Genomic DNA, 14,481 nt, shown 5'->3' with positions numbered 1-14,481 from the left:
CAGCTGTTAGGGGCACTGACTACTCTTGCAGAGAGTCTGGGGTTCCAGTCTCAGCATCCACGGTGTCTTACAACTAACTGCCTGTAACTCCAGTTCCAGGGGATCAGGGGATTTCTTCTGGCTTCTATGAATACCGGGCGTGCAGTCAGTACACTTCCATACATGCAGGGAAAACACCCACACACATAAAAAAGATAGAATAAAGACCAGGACCAATCTTGGCCTTCCTGGTCAGACTTTAAGTGAACGAGGATGACTGCCACTCACATAAAACAAGTCTACTCACTGCTGTTTTCAAACAAGATAGACGTAGTTTAGGGAGGGGAAAGCAGAATTTTGTTGTATTTCCTTATGCTTTAAGACAGTAAAACAAAATCAGTCTGACTTACATTGACCAATTTTTTTTCACCTTTTTGTTTTCTTCCCTTTTCTTTCTCCCCCCTCTCTTCTTCCTCCCTCCCTCCCTCCCTCCCTCCCTCCCTCCCTCCCTTCCTTTCTTCCTTCCTTCCTTCCTTCCTTCCTTCCTTCCTTCCTTCCTTCCTTCCTTCCTTCCTTCCTTGCTTCAGAAAGAGTAGTCCTGGCTGACCAGGAACTCACTATGAAGACCAGGCTAGACTCAAACTCACAGAGACCCAATCTGCTTCTGCCTCCCAAATGCTCAGATAAAGGGCATGTGCCTGACTTGCAAACAGGTGTTTGTGAGGCTGCACCTTAGTTTTTTTTCCCTAAAGCATGTAAAATAGCATGCATGGAGACAGGGCATGAATTCAGTCTGTTGGGTGAGTCCTTTATAGCAAGCTGTCCACGTGGGCTCTCCTTGCACCCTCTGTGGCCTTTCTCCAAGATTTCCCATAGGTGAGAGGCCTGCTTTCTATTGTCAGAAACTCCAGGCCACTGCCTCGGTGTCTTGTGTTCCATTTGTTCCTCTTACGTGTGCACATGTAGTCACAATCAGCGGATGCTGGGGCCCTGCCTGCTCCGTGACACCCCAGTGTCTCATAGTCCTGCCTGCGGTGTCAGCCCCAGTCCCAGGGCTCTGCTTGACTAAAGACCTTTGTGCTCTGAAGTCCCATAGCCCTGAGGGAGGCTCAGCAAATGCAGAGGAACAGGGACAGTGTGATGTTAAACAGAGTACTCTCTGAGCTTTGTTGAGAGAAGACAGCTGGGCATGACTTCATTGCTTCCCCTCTTTCAGGGCTCTAAGAACAGCAGACCTCCTGGGCTCCCCAGGGAATGTGGGGTGCCAAGTAACTTAAGAGAATAGGGTGCCTTGAGATGGAGATATTGCCTCTTCTCAGGGATGGTTCCTTCCCAACTTAGCCCCACTTTTCCAGGACCATACGAAGCAGGATGGGATTTGATCCATTCTTGGAAAACACAGAAACATACTGCCCACCTCAGACCCTAACGTGACACAAGCTGGAGACTGAGTCTGGGTGGTTTTGCCTTGACTGGGAGAAGCGTCCTGGTAGAGAAGCTTGGGTTAAAAAGAGAAGGTTTAGAGTCTGGTCGGCCATGATTCTTGAAGCTTCCCATGCCTCTCAGAGTAGCTTCTGAGAGAAGTGCATGCCAACTGTAAACCCTCAGGTCAAATGTGGGGTACCACGATCCCTTCATGAGAATGACAAATGCAGATGTCACAGATTTAGGGGCATTTTTTTCTCAGGCAACCCTGAACAGAGGTTAGGCGTATGGAGGTTTGGATGAAAATGGCCCACAGGCCCATAGGGAATGGCACTATCAGAAGGCATGGTCTTGTAGGTGTGGTCTTGTCGGAGGAAATGTGTTACAGGAGGCTTTGAGGTTTCAGAAACTCAGTCCAGGCCCACTGCCCCTCTCTTCTTGCTGGATGTAAAGCTCACAGCCCCTCTCCAGCACCATGTTTGACTGCATGCAACCATCCCTCTTTCCATGATGATAACAAAACTAAAGCTCTGAACTTATAAGCCAACTCCAATTAAGTGTTTTTCTTTATAAAAGTAGCCATGATCACGGTGTCTTTTCACAGCAACAAAAAACCCTAACTAAGACAAAATCCTATGAGAATTACTCTCAGCCCCTCAAGACCTGCTCCAGTCCTGTGGGGACACATTAAGCCATTTGTGATGGTGAATCTGCCAGGAGCAAGTGTTTTCCTGCAATGGGAACATTGGGAACATAGGAAGAGAGGGACAATTTAGTGTGCAGATCAAGAGGGCAGATAGGTTTTCCTACAAGATGCACTAAAAATATTTTTTTGAAAAGTGATAAGAATTGTGCATAAGTACCTAATAATTTTTTTTAAATAAGAGAGCAGACACTTGTTAGGCTGAGTAACCTTCAACAGCCCAAAGGGAGTGTTTTGAATGCTTTACCACAGGAGAATGATAAATATTTGAAGTGATGTGCTTATTTATTTGATTTAATCATTATACAATATATGTTCATTAAAACATCAGACAGTACTCATAAATTTCAGTAATCATGCCAATTAACAAGAAAACAGATGGGGGCAGGAGAGATGGCTCTGCAGTTAAGAGTGCTTGCTGTTCTTGCAGAGGATTGGAGTTCAGTTCCCAGCACTCCCACTGCGGGGCTCAGAGCTACCTGCAGCTTCAGCTCCTGGGGAATCTAACACTCTCTTTGACCTCTGTAGGTAACTCCATGCACAGATACATAAACACAGATATAGGAATACACACGCGTAAGTAAAAAAATAGATATATTCTAAAAAATCAAACATCTGCCTCAGTAAAACATACCAGGAGCATTGGGCTGTATGTCGTTACCCTATTTTGAGATACTTTGCATGGTTATAAGACAGGGAGAAAAGCTAAGAATGCCGAGGAAAGGAATCTCAACTTCTGTTTTGGTCATAATAAACTCACAAGCACTCGGAACACAGATCCATGTACCGCTTCGTTTAGTAATGAGACCGTTTTGAGATTTCCCCATCATACATGAGTCATGCGACTGCTATAATTTCTGCTCTGCTCCGGCCCAGGGCATCATTCCTCCTCACACAGCCAGTTTCGACATCAAATGTCAGTATTTCCAAGCATAAGAATTTGGTCTTATCTAATGGAAGCCAAAGCCGAAGGTGCGATCCCTTCTACTCTGCAGATGTAAAAGTCTAGCAAGATGGGGAATGGTCACAGCCCCTTTCCCCGTCTTCCTATTACTACAGATGACAGCAGAGTCTGGACCTCAGTCACAGTTTAATACTCTGCCTGGTAAATCCCTTCCCTGGCTGCTCTCACTTTTAGTAATTTAAAATTCAATTAACTTGAATATATGAACACAGGCAGCGCACAAGCTTGGGTTTTATGGGGAGCCCAACTTGGAGAACTCCCAGGCAGCTGGTGGGCTCTCTTACCAGCACAAACCTGGAGGGGCTTGTTATCCTGCCTCCCCCTCTCTGGCTGCCATATGGCCCTCACCGTAACTTTAATCAGGACCAGGCTCAGCCTGACGTGGAGTAAGATCTGAAGGCTGAGACTGGAGCAGCTGGGGCCCACAGGCCAAGGGGAGCTTGTTTAGAAACCATCACTTCCATTCTGGATTTCCAGCACACCTTAAAGGGAGCCTCGCTCATATCTTGGAACCTCGGAAATAATGTCTGACCTCGGGGGTTTCCTGTGAACCCGAATTTGGCTTGTAATTAGTTTAGGAAATGACAAACGCCTTTCTGGACAATGGTGTGCCTGGGTCTACAGTCATTTGGCTTCAATAAGCGTTCGAAAATGGTTTTCCAGGAAATAGCAAGAAAGATCAATGAATGTTGTTACAGATCCGGTCAGTATGCGTCTTTTCCAGGGTTGATTTGAGCTGCATCACATCGCTGCAGCCACCGGGAAGTGTTAGGATGGAGAAAACTGCCAAGTAAGTGTCCTTAGCGTGAATGGCATGAAAAATGGGGCCCAGAGCTTCAGCAGGCTTCGCGGATGCTTGTGGTGAAGACCAGCACAGAGGCAGACGGGGCTAGGAATGATGGCCGTTCCAGTCCAGCACTTCCTCTTGGGAGGAGTGGGGTGTGTCTAGAGAGCAGCACCCATGGCCGGTGACGAGCTGGCTTCGCAGTCCTTGGTGGAAACAGACATGCGACATTCACTTGTTGGGTACACAGAGAACTGGCTTAGAGACATCAAATCACCTCCTAGCTTATGACTGAGGCCCCTCCATTTATTATTTGTCCAATGGGGATAGAAAGGCGAACCACGCACACTTTATGTGAGACAGCCAGGAGAATCATCACAGAAGGAGGGTGTATAGACCTTAGGGTATTAGAAGTCAGTGTTCTGATAAACCTGCAATGGCCTCTCTCTACCCAGATGAGTAAAGAAAGTATCTGTATTGACACAGAACTAGTGACATGCTCATAGCACCTTCTCAATCTTGTCATTTTGGGGACAGGACCAACCCTAATCCAGTTTACACCCACAGTTGAAACTTATGTTTGATCCAGTGTCTGAGAGAATAATTTCATAGTATTTTAAATCTCTTCTTTCCCTAACTCTTCCTCAAGATGGTACCCAAGTGAGTATGGAATGAGAATCACAAGTCTGTGTACCCATCTTTTGGTATCCAAGTGAGTACGGGATGGACATTACACATCTGTGTGTCCTTTGCTTGGTACCCAAGTAAGTATGGGATGGGCATCTCGAGTCTGTGTGCTCATCATTTGGGATGCATAATTCAAGTTTCTGATATTTGACTAGCCTGGCTCTCTCTTTGAGGGTTCTGCTGGCATCTTGGCTGAGATTTATAGGATTTTAGTGTGTGGTCTAGTCTTTCTTGACAGGTCAGGGTTGAATGTCCTCCCCACCCTTCCTCCATCTTCTTTGCCATGGCCACAACACAGTCCAGTTCCTACTTGGCTGTCCACTCTAGACAAAGGAAAAGGAGGTATACTTGTTTTGTTCTAAGAGGGTGAGTGTCTTACAGGCCAATGGACTGTTTTTTTTTTAACCCAACAGACAGAAAACTAGGGATCCGAGATGAAAAGCTGAACCCTAGAAGGACTAAACATTCTACCAACTGTCTTTCAAGGTCACCTTACACGGTCCTACACAGCCTGTAGGGCAAGGTGGCCTCCTGGCTGCTGTGCTCTCCTCACTCAGGGTAGGAAGACAGGTTCACCAGTGACCTTCTGTCTCCCAGTAGTGACCTTTTCCTTGTCTTTCTCTGTTATCCTTCTAAGATAGATCTTTACTTGCCCTTCCATCCTGCTTAAGCTTTCTCAGCCAACTCCTGTCGATCTCTCCTAGGGTCTTTTTGAAAACTTGAGTTCTGGGCTTTGTGCATGCCATACTGGGCTTGAATTCACAAAGATCTGCCTGCCTCTGCCTCCTGAGTGCTGGAATTAAAGGCGTGTACCACCACTCCTAGCCAGAATATATCTCTTAACAATAGGAGGTGCAGCGTTACTGGCCTGGGTGAGGGGACCACACTCCACAGGGCCTGGGTGTAGAGTGCACTGCAAAGGGTCTGGCCATGGAGACCACACTGCACAGGGCCTGGGTACGGAGACCACACTGCACAGGGCCTGGGTACGGAGACCACACTGCACAGGGCCTGGGTGCAGTTGCAGAAATATTTGTTCAGATAACCCACCAAGAGGATGCTCACAGGTTTTTGCTTATCTCTCCATCTGAGAACTTCATAGGGGCTTAGGCCCTTCACACTCAGCTGACCAAATTCCTGGAACCTTTTCTTTTATCTAATCAGAGAGTTTGGACTTTTAAACCTGACATTCACTAAAGCTTATGGTTTTAGTCCAGAAAGACAAAGGGAAAGAAAGATGACTGTAGTAGGCACTCAAGGACGCTTTGACCTTAAAGCTGGAGCTGTTGTGAAAGGGACCCACAAACCAGCCACAGGCCCTGGAAACACATGGCAACAGCTGACTCTGTTATTCTTCTGTGATCAAGAGCAGTGATCTCAGTTGCTCAATTACACTGGAGAAAGAAAAAGAAAAGGTCTCTATTTACCACAATTTATGAAGCCCAAGATACTCAAATACAGCCTTTGCTGTAATAAACAGGGGTAACCACCACCCTGGGAATAAACACATATTGGGCTTAGCTCGGCGCTAGACATGATGTTTGCTGAAGAAACGCTCCAACTCACAATCTGGTTGCCACGGTTTCCATCAGCTGCCCTTGGGCTACTGTTGACGTCTGAGGAGAAACACTGTGCAGTTTTATGGGAAAAGTATTAAGAAGAAATCCACCCACATTATGAAGAAATGGGCTTGAAAACTTTCCACTTCGCTATATGACTTATATTTTTAGTTGTAGGAAAATATTTGTCTTCTTCATCATAGGCTCTGCGTGGGCCATCAGATGTTCTGAGGAAAAAGTCCTCAACAGCATCAGCTGTTGAATGTACGTGAACATTGACCCTATCTCTGCCCCAGACACCATGTGCTGTCTGTCTTTCCCCTCTCGACTCCTGTATCTAGGCCATGCTTCTGACGGGACTGATCGCTCTCCGTTTCCCGGGGAAGGAGACATGATGCTCCTGAGAGCAAGTCTCCCCTCTGCTTATCCTGGCTCCAATGTCATGCTGGAGATCTGCTCATTCTTGATGAGAGTCCATTTCTCCAACAGCAAGGAGCTGGTTGTATGTAGGGAGGCTTTCTGCTAGCCAGGGTCCAGGCCACATGGAAAAGAGACAGTTTCTGCCTTTCTTTTTCTGAGTCATTCAGTCTTGGCTGATGCTACCCTGGAAGTATTTTTTAGAATATTTCCCAAAGTGTATCCATCGAGAAAAAATTCAGTAGGATGTTCCATAGTCAGATAACACTGAGGGCTGCTGGGAACCAAAACTTTGTTCTTGGAAAGCTTCTCTCCAAAACCAGCAAGAAAAGCTTTGGGAAGATTCTCTGTAATGACGTGCATTTCCCTTTATCGTCCAGTTTTCCTGCTTGCTTAGAGGCTCCTTAAGAAAAGCCATTCTAAGTAATAACAATGCTTCTAGACACTGCAGGCAATTCTATCATGCATTGGAGTAGAGCAATGGGTGCAGGGTGTTCTCTTAAGGACCTGCCTTGTGGAGCATGAGTTGTCCCTGAGCTCACACAAAAGTGCCATTAGTGACTATAAACACTTTTCATATCAGGTCAGAGCTCTAGGGATACTGACCGGGCTGTGAATTTTGGCAACCTGGTGTGCTCAGAAATTATGGTGGTTTGAGAGAGAGGTCTCCAAGGGGAGTGGCACCACCAGGAGTTGTGTCTTTGGAGGAGCGGGTGTGGCCTCATTGAAGGAAGTGCGTCACTGTGGATGCAGCCTTTGGGGCCCAAGACACTGCCCTAGGGCAGGAAAGGAGGTCTGGGATAAAGTCAGTTTTATTAAATATAGAATAATACAGAAGCAAATGTACATCTGCCATGTTTCCCAATGCCAACAAAGGGCCTTGGCTCAGAGTCAACACCGATTTTCACCATCTCCAGTTTCCGTCTCTCTCAATAGACCACACCACTCCACTTGTCTATCTTTCCCATCTCTCCTTCACATTTTTGTTCTTTGTAGTGGTGTCCAGGCCCGCTGGGTACAGTGTTTGCTGACTTTTAGTGCCACTGCCTGAGGTCCCAGATCAAGAGTTTTCAAAGTCCCTTAACCTGCAAACCTTTTTAAAGTTTATTATTGCAACTATATATATATATATATATATATATATATATATATATATATATATATATATATATATATATATATATTGTGTGTGTGTGTGTGTGCGTGTGCGTGTGCGTGTGTGTGTGTGTGTGTGTGTGTGTGTGTAGGCCAGAGATCAACTTTCTGGAGTCAGGACTTTGCTGAGAAAGGGTTCCTGTTATTGTTTTTTCTCCTTTTCATCCTCTAGACTAGTTACCCTATAAGCTGCTGGCAGATTCTCCAGGTATTCCTGTATCCCCTCCCATCACTACCCACTCACCTTTTTGTCTTAAATTAGTACTTTTTATTCATTTATTTATTTGGGTTTTTCAAGACAGGGTTTCACTCTGTAGCTTTGGAGCCTGTTCTGGTGAAACTAACTCTTGTAGACCAGGCTGGCCTTGAACTCACAGAGATCCGCCTGCTTCTGCCTCCCGAGTGCTGGGATTAAGGGAGTGCACCACCACCACTTCACGCTTGGACTCCAACTCCCAGCCTGCCAGGCGCAGACCACTCCTACAGGGTATTTAGGGTCACGCCAGAACAAGAAACATCTGGTGGTTTTGGGTTTGTATGTGTGCTCCCTCTGTCTTTCCCTCACCATGCTCTCCCAGCCACCTGGGAGTGTGTCATCTATAAAACATGGGCATTGCCTTAATCTGGTTTGATTGGAGTTCTTTGCGCTGGTGGAGAAGTTTTTCTTAACAGTTATGGGGACTGTGTCCATGGAGGATGTATGGCGGTGACCAGAAGGAGGGCATGTTTGCACATCCCAGCATCATACTTAGCTGGACTCTCAGGAAAGAGTGACCCTGCAATGGCTGCCTAAGCAAGGAGCAAGCCTAGGAAGGGAAGCTAGTAATGACCATCTCAGGGCATCTGTCATGGGATCCCCAGGAGACAACCCAGATTGATCCAGACTTTTCTGGTCCCACTTGATTAAGGGTTGTAACAAGACATTCCTCTAAACTAGAGCTATAGGTTCATGGTAAAACCACTGCATGTCCTCCCTCTGTACTCTTTGTAAGTGCAACTAGTGTCCCCACAGGTCACAGTGCCTCAAGGGAAGGGAACCATGTATCTAGCATAACCCCCAGCACATAGTAGGTGTTTCTTCCTGGATATACTCTTCTTGCTTTCTAAATCAATAGTCCATTCCAGCATCTCCTATCAAGTCTCTTCTTGTGGGGTAGCTATGCAACATTGCCTTTTCTTTAAAAGCTCTTTGAAGAAATGGCTAAGCACTTACATGCTTTGGCCTCAAGCTATTACCTTGTCTTACAAGATGGGAATTCCTTTCTGCCTTCTTCGTGTTTTGTCCATAGACGCTGACTGCCAGGTTTTATTACCATCTCTACCTAAAAATATTGGTCTTCAGAAGTCAGTTTCCCATTCTTGACAGAAGGCAAACTAATTAGAGCTCTCCAGAGTGAGTTTTATGGGGGCAAAAATGCCTTTTTAGGGCAGCTCGGGGAACTGAGACTGTCTTAAATAAGAGAGAAAAAGTGAGAGTGTCTCTTGGGTTTGCGAATGTTCGAATGAGGAAATCAACCAGAAACCCCACTCCCCCAAAGGCTTCGGAGGCAATGTGGAGACTCCCAGAAGAGTTGCGGGTGATCCTCCAGGACCCCGACAGGATGCAGGTGGCACGCTTCCTAGATCGGCGGAATGGGGCACCCTTTAAATTTTGCTAACTAAAACACCCAAAGCATATCTACTATTTAGAGTCGGAAACCTGTGGGGCAAGTGAGAGAAACAGAGGCACAAACCAAGTTCAGCTTTCTAAGTTTTGGGGGCAGGGTAGGAGTTGCATTGCAGAAATCAGATAATTCGGGGCTTTCTGTATGTGAGTCTAAGTGTCTTAGAATTACAGGCCTTACGCTGAACTGTCTGCCAAGTAATTTTGTCTCCACCACTAATAGTGTTTCCAGGTAATCACATTATCCACTTTGCTTTTCAATTTTGTCATCTAGTGAATGGAGTTTATCTTAATACTTACCTTATAGTGTTTTGTTCAAGGTTAATCAATGCCCATAAAATTCTTAGTGTTCTCATATGGAGTGCTCAGAAATGTCCCTATTATTATCCTCTATGAGGCTTATGTGCTCTCTCATTTAAACTCTAATGGTTTCTTTAAAAAATATTGTTTTTATTTTGTGTGAGTGCCTCCATGTACGCATGTGTACCACACGCACAACAGGTGTCCTTGGAGGCCAGAAGAAGGCAATGGATCCCTTGGAAATTGGAGTTATAAGTGGATCCTAGTTGCCATGTGGGTGTTGGGAACTGAACCCAGGACTTATACAAGAACAGAGTGCTCTGAACCTTTTGTGGTTCTCAGCCTGTAGGCCCCAACACCTTTGGAGGTTGAACGACCCTTTCACAGAGGTCACATATAAGATATTCTGCATATAAGACATTTATATTAGGATTCATAACTAGTCAAAGAGAGTTATGAAGTAGTAACAGCAATAATTTCATGACAGGGGTCAGCAAAACATTCAGAACTGTATTAAAGGGTGAGGAAGACTGAGAACCACTACAAGCCATCACTCCAGCCCCAGACTCCAGTGACTGATTACATCAACTGAGCTGGATTTGTTATGGAATTGGGGGAGGGGGACAGTTTGGGTCCCAGAGCCCTTGTATGATCCATATATACCACACACCCAAGAGAGTGGTCCTGGAAATGAGTGGCAAACACTGGAAGATTTTAGGAACAAGGCATTCACAAATAAGTCTGGGAAAGCTTTCTTTCTGGAAAAGTCAGGGAACAGGTCATGTAAGAAGAATAAACCATTCTAAGAAAATGTTGTCAGAATGGACCTTCACAGAACTTAGTTTCGGGGTATCTCAGGTGAAATGTCGCAACCTCCACTAGGTTCACACAGCAAACAAAAACACATCTGTCATCACAGAGTTGATTAGTCCAGGGTCCCTTTCACCTTTCTTTGCAAATAAAAAGCTCCCCCAAAGCTACTTAGCACCACAATAGCCAGAAAATCTGTTTTTCACTTTTGATTGCTGATCGTCAGGACATAATTATGGCTTGAATGTTTCTAGGTCACACGTGGCTTTCCAATAAGAAAGATTTATGATCCAGATGAACAAAGGACCAAATAGCAAATAACAGCTTCGATTGAATGGATGGAGAAGAAAGTGCAAGTTCTATTTACTCTCTGCCAAATCCTTTGAGTTTGGGGATGTGTATGGGCTACAGTTGCTTGAAACCAATTAGACAGATCAAGGCAACTAAGAGGAAATTAAACTTCAGACAAAAATGGATCATTAAGTAACATATGAATATATGTGCATATAAATACATATTTAAAGTCACATTTGGGAAAGCTCTTCTACTATTGTCTATAGTTCTTGAGGGCTCAGATGTTCCCAGTGAGGCACACAACCATGGGCAAATGTTTTCCAGATAGAATGTACAGATTGCTTTGAGTTGAAATGAGATTTAATATTCCCTTTATGTGTGTGTAATACTTTTAATATTCTTTCTTTTCTCATCTAAGGACTTCAAGCACAGTTAATTACTCATTTTTCATATGAGTGAAACAATTATGATTATTTAAATAGCATTTTTTAAATTTCTTTTATTTGTCTGCCCGGGTCTTTTGACAAGCACTGTTAAAGGCTTGTGCTGTAAGGAAGGAAAATAAGGATGATGGGGGGAAGGGAGGGAGGAAGTAAGGGAGGGAGAGAAAGAAACAGATGTATGAGTTTTTTTGAATACTCGTTTGCTATCTGGATAAGAATATAGGAACAATACTTTTTCATCTACAACATAAAATTATTTGTGATATACATCCTTATCATAAAGTTACTATGAGATGCTAAGTTCAGCAGAATATGTTGGAAAATTGAACTGAAATAAAGAGATTCAGCAGATACCTAAAATTAGCAGAAATATCTTCAGAAAGAGAGCAGCTGTAAGGTCTCTCATGCTTACTGTGTTGACAGTGGTTGGAGAAGCTCTGAGGTTGTGTGACAGTCTCAGCTCCAAATTTCCGGATGAGCATCATCTCAGCAATATCAGCAGAGATTCTCTATCTTCTGAGCGCTTGGGCAGAGGCTTCAAAAACTCTGAAATGTTATGAAAGACTTCAATCTGTATCTTCAGCTGGTGTTAAGATTCTGTCCTCATTCTCACCTGTCATTTCTCTAGCTGTCTTCCGATTCATCTATCTTTCCGGAACATTCTTATGCATACCTTAGCAAATATGAATGCAGATGAATCTTCTCACCCACACGCATGGAAAAAATAAAATTTGAATTTGAATAACAGAGGTCAAAGCTAGCATCTGAAATAAACTGGTGGCTTTAAATAAACACCCAATGCAGATTCCCAGTGTCTAGGAGCCTGGACTTCTCCAGTTACTCTACATCAGAAGGAAAAGTCAATGTCTGCTCAAGGCCAGGCTTCTCAGATACCTTTCCAAACTCCTGTGAGCCTGTTAGAAGTTTCTCTGTAGTGTTGTTGGCATACAAAAGACTTCCACAATAGCCCAAAATGGAGTATAACAAAGGTTTATTTATCTGGGGATAAACTCACAGAAAGAGTAGCCATCTACAGTCCTCTTTGTGCTCTGGGAACTGGAACCAAATCCAGCAGCCAGGAGGCCCATGCAAGCCTTTTATCTGCATTTATAGTACATGAGACCACACCCAAAGTGGGCCAATATCTTAAAGGATATTGGCTGAAGGAGTTCCCACAGCATAGTACACATGCAAAGAGAACACCTTAGTTAGGGTTTTTCTTTTTTGTTGTGAAGAGACGCCATGACCATGGCAACTGTTATAAATTAAAACACTTAGCTGAGGTGATGGCTGGCTTACAGTTTCAGAGGTTCAGTCCACTATCATCAGGATGGGGAGGATGGTGGCATGCAGGCAGATGTGGTGCTGGAGCTGACAGCCCTACATCTTGACTCAGAGGCAAGAGGAAGTCATCTGACTGTCACACTGAGTGAAGCTTGAGAAAACAGAGACCTCAAAGCCCGTCCCCACAGTGACATACTTCCCTAGTAAGGCCACTTTTCCTAATAGTGCCACTTCCTATGGGGCCATTTTATTTCAAACTACCACAGAGAGCTATCCCCATTCTTTCTCTTTCCCACTTTTCTCTTTACAAATGAACAATCTTTTGATCTGATACACCATTATTAACAGTATGATTTGTTTTAATTGGCATTTTTAAACCTTTTTTCTTTTGCTATTAAAAATTATATAGCAGGCTAGGCTTGTTTTACAATTCTTTAATACTAGCATTTGGAAGGCAGATGCAGGCAGATCTCTGTGAGTTTGAGGCCAGCCTGGTCTACATAGTTTCAGGACAGCCAGGGCTATGTAGTGAGACCCTGTCTCAAAAGAAAAGTAACCCCCCCCAAAAAAATCAAAAATATGAATTATATTGATGGCTTTGAATGTCAAACCAATCTTCATTCCAAGATTAAAAGAAACCCACTTGGTCATCTTGTATTATTTTTTCTCCAAATAGTTTAGATTTCCTGAAGTTTTGTTTGGGATTTTTTTTACCTCTATATTCATGAAAGATAGTTACAGTTAATTATTCTTTTATGTCTGGTTTTAGTAATACAGAAATGATGATCTCATAAACCAACTGAGAAACATCTTCTCTTCTTGGAGTTTCATGAAGAATTTGCATATAACTGAATTATTTTTAGGTAAACTCTCCATAGAAGGCAACTGGCCCTAGGGTTTTCCTATGAGAATATTTTCAAACTACAAATAAAACTAGTTAAGATCTCCTGGGTAAACTGGGAGGGGCTAGAAGGAAGGGGATAGGGGATGGGAACATGAGGGATCTAGAAGGCAGAGTTGGGGTAGGGACAGAAGGGGAGGAAAATGAAAGAGATATCTTGATAAAGAGAGCCATTTTGAGATTAGGAAGAAGCCTGGAGCTAGGGAATTTCCAAGGGATCCACAAGGACAACCCCAGCTAAGACTCCTAGCAATAGCGGAGAGGATGCCTGAAGGGCTTTCCCCTTTAATAAGATTAGTGGCTATCCTAACTGTCACCATAGAACCTACATCCAGTAACTGATGGAAGCAGATGCAGTGATCCACAGCCAAGCACTGGGCTGAGCTCCTGGAGTCCAGCTGAAGACAGGGAAGAGGGATCATATGAGTAAGGAGGGGGGGGGTCAAGATACTGATGGGGAAAACCACAGAGACAGCTGACCCGAGCTAGGGGGAGCTCATGGACTCTGGACTGACAGCTGGGGAAACTGCATGGGACCAAAGTAGGCCCTCTGAGTGTGGGTGACAGTTATGGGACTTGATCTGTTAGGGGTGGGGGCTCTGACAGTGGTAACAGGGATACATCCTGGGTGTATGAACTGGGTTTTTGGAGTTCATTACCTATGGTGGAATATCTGCTCACCCTTGATAGGGTGAGGAGCTTGGTCCTGCCTCAACTTGGTATACCAGACTTTGTTGACTCCCCAAGAGAGGAGCCTTACCCCCTCTGAGGAGTGGATGGGGGGATGGGAAGGAGTGAGGTGGGGAGGGTGGAAGAAGGAACTGGGGTTTGTATGTAAAATTAAAAAAAAATTTAAAGAAAAAATATATCCGGTATAGGATTATCTAAATTTCTTCCTATGTAGTGTTGGTGATTTATCTCAGATTTATCTCATCTTGGTTGTTGAATTTATTGGCATAAAGTTGTCTATATCCCCTTATTATTCTCTGAATAGCTCTAAAATGTTCACTGATAGAGCTACTCTCACTCTTCATAGTTATAAAGCATGTGTTCTCTTTCAATTTCTCATAAATCTAGCTATCCATTTATCCTGTTACTAAGCAATCCAGTAAG

The sequence above is a fragment of the Microtus pennsylvanicus genome, chromosome 12, assembly GCF_037038515.1.
Source record: "Microtus pennsylvanicus isolate mMicPen1 chromosome 12, mMicPen1.hap1, whole genome shotgun sequence".
In the NCBI taxonomy this organism is placed as follows: Eukaryota; Metazoa; Chordata; class Mammalia; order Rodentia; family Cricetidae; genus Microtus; species Microtus pennsylvanicus.
Note: the sequence above shows the minus strand (reverse complement) of the source record.